A 6869-nucleotide genomic window follows, 5' to 3' on the forward strand; every position below is an offset into this window, starting at 1 on the left:
ATTTTAGTCCTTGTTATGGAGCTGGACTTTTCTCTAAGGGCAGTAAGAAGCCATTGGTTAGTAGAAAGCTATGGAGTGCCCTAATCTGGTTTCTGTTTTTTAAAATAATAATTTCTCTGGCTGCTGTGTGAAGCATATGTTGGAAGGAGGTAAAAATGCGAAAGCTGTCTAGGTGAGAGGTGATACAAAGAGCCAGGAGAAGGAGTCAGGGATGACACCCAGGTCTGGGGCTTAAGCAGCTGGAGCGTGGACACTAGAGGAGGAGTGGGTCTCTGGGCTTATGTTGGGGGTCTCTTGAATTTGACGTCCCATGTATCCTCCACGAGGAGCTATCAACTCAGTAATTGGCTCTGTGAGTCTGGAGCCCAGGAGAGAGGGCAGCACTGGCCATAGAGAGCATATAGATGGTAAATGAAGCTAGATGCATTCAAGATAAGAGAGGCAGAGGGACTCCACCTTGCAGCCACAGAGTAGATGGGCATTCAGGGATGGTAAGAAGACAATGCAGCAACTCTCTGTGTGGCAGCTCCTCTTGCATTTTGTTTTTTAATCTCTGTATTCTCCTGGACATCGGACAATTGAATTCTCATATATGGTAGAAGCATCCTCTCTTCTGCCTTAACGACAGACTCCTATATTGTTAAGAGTCTCAGAGTGTCCTGCTAAAAAAAACTCTATTTCCCAGCATTCTTTGTAGATAGGAATGCTAATGGGATACAAATGGAAGTTGTTGACTGAGACATCTAAAAAAAAAACCCTCCTAAAGGGGCTGACTCGGCAAGGCATCATGTACTCCTTTTCTTTTTTCTTTCCTTTCCTTTTCTTTTCTTTTCTTTTCTTTTCTTTTTTTCTCTTCTCTTCTCTTCTCTTCTCTTCTCTTCTCTTCTCTTCTCTTCTCTTCTTTTCTTTCCTTTCCTTTCCTTTTCTATTTCAAAAGACAACTTTATCCAGATAGGAACCTTTCAAACAACACAAGAAAAATTAGGCGGCAATTATTAAAATACACTCTTAGCCAGATGACATCAGAATGACATCAACAGGGAGCACATGGGCACAGGGCCTCCGCCAGCCACCCCCCCTCTTCCCAAATCCACCCACGCCCAGGTTCTCCCCGCCGTCCATGACCCAACTGTCTTACGTGGGGTCACAGCCACCTCAAGCGCCATGAATAGGATGGGCCTGTGCCCCAAGGCGGGGTCCAGCAGGAGGAGTCACATGGGCAGGCAGCTACCGTAGGGAGGCCAGCAGTGCCCAGTGAAAAGGGCAGCCAGCAGGTGAACCTGTTGGGGCAGGTACTCAGAAGTTACACAGATCCCATTCTCTGGCCCAAGTGAGATTTGGGGCTGCTGGCACTTCCTGCTGGGTGAGTGGGACCTTCAGGCTGGGCAAGAACCAGCACGCTCAAGGAAGGACCCCCAGGTGAGACCACACTGGTTGACATCACCCCAGCAAGGGCACCTTGTCTGCAGGTGGCACGCAGAGCAAGAAGGCAGTGTGGACAGGGCAGCACGGCCCAGGACCGGGCAGGCCGAAGGGCCAGGACCTACTGGGCTATCGCCTGGGTTGCTGTGCGGCCTGGTTTCCTGCTGCTGAGGGTCAGGAGGGTTGGGAGGGGTAAGGGTCAGGATGGATGGGGGGCTGCCACACTCAGAAAAGTGGGGTGCTGGTCCTTGGTTTGCTGGCACCTGCTCTTGATCCCCAATAACAGTGGCCACAGGAAGCCACTTGCTAAGACACATGGGCCCAGGTGGTTGCCAAAACAGTTTTGCTGCCCGAGGCACATGCCTGGGATCCAGGTTCAAGGCCAAACTGCAGGTCAGGCAGGTGCCCTGCCCGCTCCAACACCTCCAAGGCATCTTAGTGGAAGTCAGTCTCAGCAGAAATGCAAAGAGATTCTTGAGAATCTCAGGGCTGTCTCCTCATGGCCCTGCTTGCCCCCCACCCCCGTGACCCTGGGCAGCTTTCCCAGGAGAATCCAGGGTGCGCTCTGCCACCCCTAGCCCTATGGATTGAGAACCCCCTCACGGAAGCGTTAACACAGTTAATGTATAAGTAAAACCCAAAGGCTGCTGAGGACCAACACAGAGCTGGCTCTAACCTGGGGTGTCTCAGGTTAGACAAGAGCCGATTGGCATCTGCAGAAGTCATGGAGTGTTTACCGTTTCAAAAATACCTCTGAGGGCCTCAAATTATCTTTTCAAAAATGACCAGAAACATGAATTTGATCATTCCCCACCCCAGGTCCCTTCCACTGCCTCGGTGCTTCCAGGAGCTCCAGTGAACGGTGACCATGCTCTGGTCTTGCTGTGGCCCAGGCGTCTCTGGAAGCCACGGTTCTGATGGGATGACTGGGAATGCAGCAAAGGGGGCCTCTGCAGACTACGGTCGCATGACTGCACAGCACGAATTTTGCTTCCAGGCTGTTTTGTAGAAGGCTTTAGAGCAGAGGTTCTCAACCCTCTGGCCCTTTAAATACAGTTCCTCACGTTGTGACCCAACCATAAAATTATTTTCGTTGCTACTTCACAACTGTAATGTTGCTACTGTTATGAATCGTAATGTAAATATCTGATATGCAGGATGGTCTTAGGCGACCCCTGTGAAAGGGTCGTTCAACCGCCAAAAGGGTCGCGACCCACAGGTTGAGAACCACTGCTTTAGAGTGAATTCCCAGCACTTCGGATTTGGACACCAAGTCGTCTATCTTCTCGCCTCGTCCTAACAGGGACTCCATGGTGTTGTGCAGAACGATCTTGGTCTCATCAAGGTCAGCCTGCACTTTACTCACGGGGTCAGCTTCTCGGGGATTCTGGTGGATACTAAGGAAGTCATCCAGGGCTGTGTAGTGGATGGTAGCAGGGCCAGTCGATCCTGTCCACCTGCTTGGAGGAATGGTCCAGCACCTTCTCCAGCAAGGTGAAAGCCACCTGGGACGGGTTCTCGCTGTCAGCAATGACCACTCCTGCAAGACTGTCGTTCTGCACGTAGACGTGGCACAGATATTCTTGTTCCTTGACAGAAGCCCTGCTGCCTTTGGCAGAGAGCTCCACGATCAGCTGGCTGGTGAAGGTCATGAATTCCTGAACACTGGTCCTCTGGAAGAAGCTGAGGGACGACACGTCGTAGGCAGCCCTGAGCAGCATCGCTTTGGGGTCACCTTTGTAGAGGATGCTGAGGCTGAACAGCTTCATGGCACCACCGGGGCCGCCCACCCACCGGCCTGCTGACCGGCGAGCAGTGTGGCCGCTGCCCCTCAAGCCCTCCGGCTGCTGACAGTCCGACATCGCCTGCTTTTCTATTTTTTTTTATTTTCTCCTTGGAACTTGGGCCTGACAGCTTGGGCTCCAGAGGCCATCTTAGACCACGAGGTAATCTTGAACATAGAAACAAGATAGTTTCTGGGTCTCTGTTGATTGTGGAGCTACTGCCCAGGTAACTTGTCGGCTTCTTTAAAGTGAAATAAAAATGAACCTGAATATTGTGTAAACTACTGGTATTTGGATTTTGAGGTTTATGCTGTCAAACTTAATCTAACTGATAGATCATTTGTGTGATAATCAGACATGACAGTGAATCCATGAAAGAGATTGTAGGGGTGCACAGAATGGAGAAAGCAGGTTAGGCTGATGCATAAAGGAGCAAAATATTCTTTCATATATCATCAGGGAAAATGTCCTTGTTTCTTGCAATGTCCTGAACTAGCAGTGCAACAGCCAAAGTACATCATCTCGAGTGCCTCCCCTTGGGAATCTATTAGCAATTGAGCATCTTTGAATCACAAGGGAACGTTAATCTCATGTACAAAAATAGTGCTCATTGTGATTAAGTTCTAACAACTGTAATTGAATAATTACAAAGTTTAAAATAGTTCAGGCAATTAAGAAAGCACAAGTGTCTCAGCTACATGAAGTGCACAAAGTTCCCAGAAAAATAATTAAATCCTATATAATAAAAGCCTAATATGCTAAGTGACCAGTCATCTGGTAGTCCATTCAACTAATCAAAGCATAATATGCTAATGATATGCTAAGGGTGCCCAATCACTCGCTATGATGTGCACTGACCACTAAGGGGCAGACAGTCAACCAGTCGACCAGTTGCTATAACGGGCACTCACCACCAGGGGGCAGACACTCAGACTGGTAGGTTAGCTTGGTGCTGGGGTCCAGCCAATCAGGACTGAGTGAGATGGCCTGGACACACCCTGAAGCCCTCCTGCTGTCCCTTCCCGGCTGGCTAACCTTCTGCATCCCTCCCTGGCCCCAATAGTGCACCGGTGGGGTCCCTTGGCCTGGCCTGCTCCCTCTTGCAATCTGGGACCCCCCAGGGGATGTCAGAGAGCTGGTTTCAGCCCAATCCTGCAGGCCAGGCCAAGGGACCCCAATGGTGCACGAATTCATGCACAGGGCCTCTAGTATATATATAAACCTCATGTTATTCTCAGCTGCCACTAATTCTAGAATTCTGTCTCCAGGTTGCCCGACCAAGGGCATAAATGAGGGCTGAGACCTAGCCCGAGTTTAGCTCCCAAACACTACCCCAAATCAGGCAGGTCAGCTTGGAAGCAGTGGCATGTTTTGCAATTTGTTCACCTATAAGAGGCATCCTTTAGCACTTGACACAGAGATGCTTGATCTGCTAGCTGGTTCCCTGGTGGGGCCCACCTTATTCCTTTCTTTTGAAAACCATATTTATTTATATTGTGTTCAAGAAGTTGAGGAATAAGAAAGCATATTCGGAGTCCCTCCAAGCAGCAGAGAAGACAGATGAAGCACTTTGAGGGACTGGTATACAGAAAATTATTACAAGCCGACAAATGTGGGGTAAGCCACAGCAGAGCCATAGCCACTAAGTAACTATAACCCCAAACTTCCTTCCAAAACTAAGAAAATGTGGCCAAAAGGAGAAATGTTAAGAAGTTTCTTTGGTGCTTCTGTTGCTCTCTAGCAACCCCTTGTGGTACTTGAAACAATCTGCAGTCTGATGCTGCTATTCCAGGCCCGCTCTTGGTTGCAACAGATTTGAACTAGAAGAAACTGATACCTTGAATCTATTAGAAACCCTGTGCTAAGCACAAGAATCTTATAGACCTTGCAAACAATTTTTACCAAAATAAATATAGCAATGAGTTCATTTCTTGCACACCAGTGAAACTCAATTCTTTAAGACAACCAATTTGGTTAAAATATGTATATTTCTCTCTCTCTCTCTCCATTCATCCATCATTTAATAAGATTCTGCTATGTTCCAACCTTATGATTGTGGCTCAGGTAAATAGATGGACATAGTATCATAGTTTTGTAGGACAGACAACTAGGAGACAGGCAAGGGTCAAATCATGAAAGATCTTTATATTCTGTTGAAAAATTTGAAGGAGATAGGGAGGCATGAGACATGTAAGCAAGGAAGTGGTGTAATCAGATCTGTCATTTACAAAAAGTGATTCCGGAAGCAGCGTGAAGGTGGCTTGGGTGTGGGCATATGGCAGAGCGATGGATTAGGAGACTGAGAATTCAAGTTCAGACAGGCTGACCCAAGGCAAGTAGGCATAAAAGAAAAAGAGTGCAAACTGAAGAGAAATTTGGGAGTAGATTTGAAAGACATAATACATGGGTCACGTTTCTGCCTAAAGCTGCCAAGTGGCTGGTAGTGTTACTAGCTGGCGTGGCAAACATAGAAGGCTTGGAGTAAGGTGAGGGGTGTGGGGACTGGAAGAGGGAGGATTTGATTAGAAATTTAAATGGTTTTGTGGAAAGAGCTTTTCATCTGGAGTCAGGCTCTTGTCCTGATGCCACTTTGTTCTAACTGAATTTTATTAGTCTATATTCGTCTATTTGTAGTCATTAATCACAGGGTCCAACTAATGTCCAAAGTTGTTTGCATCTTCCCTGCAATCAGCTTTCTCGGGTGTGCAAAAATCACATTACAAACTCCCCATGTGACCCTGAATGCCAGGGTGTGCCCCCCTCTTCTCAGGAAATGTAAGTAACAAAAATCTTTCATTGGTGTTAACCTCTTCATGTTGTCACTCAGCCACCTTTATAAATTAAGAGCACCAGTCATACCTCCTCCTTTATAATTCTGAACATGGTACTGCTTTATGTTGCTCATCTAAAGTATAAGAATAATAATAATAAGAGTTACTGCATGTGATTGTATGAGGCTTATTTAAGATAACAGCCTTCGCACATTATAAGCACGTTCGTTATTATCATTAGCCCTGAAGAATCTAATCTGCCAACAAAATCAACTTCTAATTTTTTTTTCTGACAATATGGTCAATGAATCATATGCATTGAGCATCATCCCTGTTCATAGTGCAGGTAAATTCATGTGATCTGACCAAAGCAAGAGATAGAGAGCTACAAGGAGCTGGGTTGGTTGGTCTTACCTAAGGCAATATCATATTTTAAATATTCTGCATTTGAAAAAGAAAAATCAGTAAAAAGGACTCTCCTACAGTATTTAAAAACAACCTGGAGTTATGATCATTCAAGCCAGAGCTTTTCAGGAGTTCAACTAAACAAAGCTTGATCATTGAGTTTTTTTGTGGTTGTATTTGTGGTTTTTGTGTTTTTGTTAGTCCTCATCCGAGGATATTTTCCCATGATTTTTAGAGAGAGTGGAAAGGAGGGAGTGAGACAGAGAAACATTGATTGGTTGCCTCTTGCAAGCATCCTGACCAGGGCTGGGGATCGAGCCACAATCAGTGCTTGCCCTTGACCGGAATCGAACCTGAGACCCTTTGGTCCATGGGCTGATGCTCTATCCACTGAGCCAAACTGGCTAGGGCTTGACCATTAAGTTAAGTCCAGTTGCTAGTTTATAAAAATTTCCCACCAGATTCTTGCTTATTGTTCTAAACACAA

The 6869-nt window shown here is 46.7% G+C and overlaps 1 pseudogene; it reads right to left on the reverse strand.

Annotated features, from left to right (window-relative positions):
- Positions 1–2379: 2379 nt before the first annotated feature.
- On the reverse strand, positions 2380–3436 carry LOC138995519 (synaptobrevin homolog YKT6 pseudogene; annotated as a pseudogene).
- Between the last annotated feature and the right edge of the window lie 3433 nt (positions 3437–6869).

Source organism: Myotis yumanensis, unplaced genomic scaffold (genome assembly GCF_028538775.1).
Source record: "Myotis yumanensis isolate MYYU_CA2020_CCGP unplaced genomic scaffold, mMyoYum1.0.hap1 SCAF_1, whole genome shotgun sequence".
NCBI lineage: Eukaryota > Metazoa > Chordata > Mammalia > Chiroptera > Vespertilionidae > Myotis > Myotis yumanensis.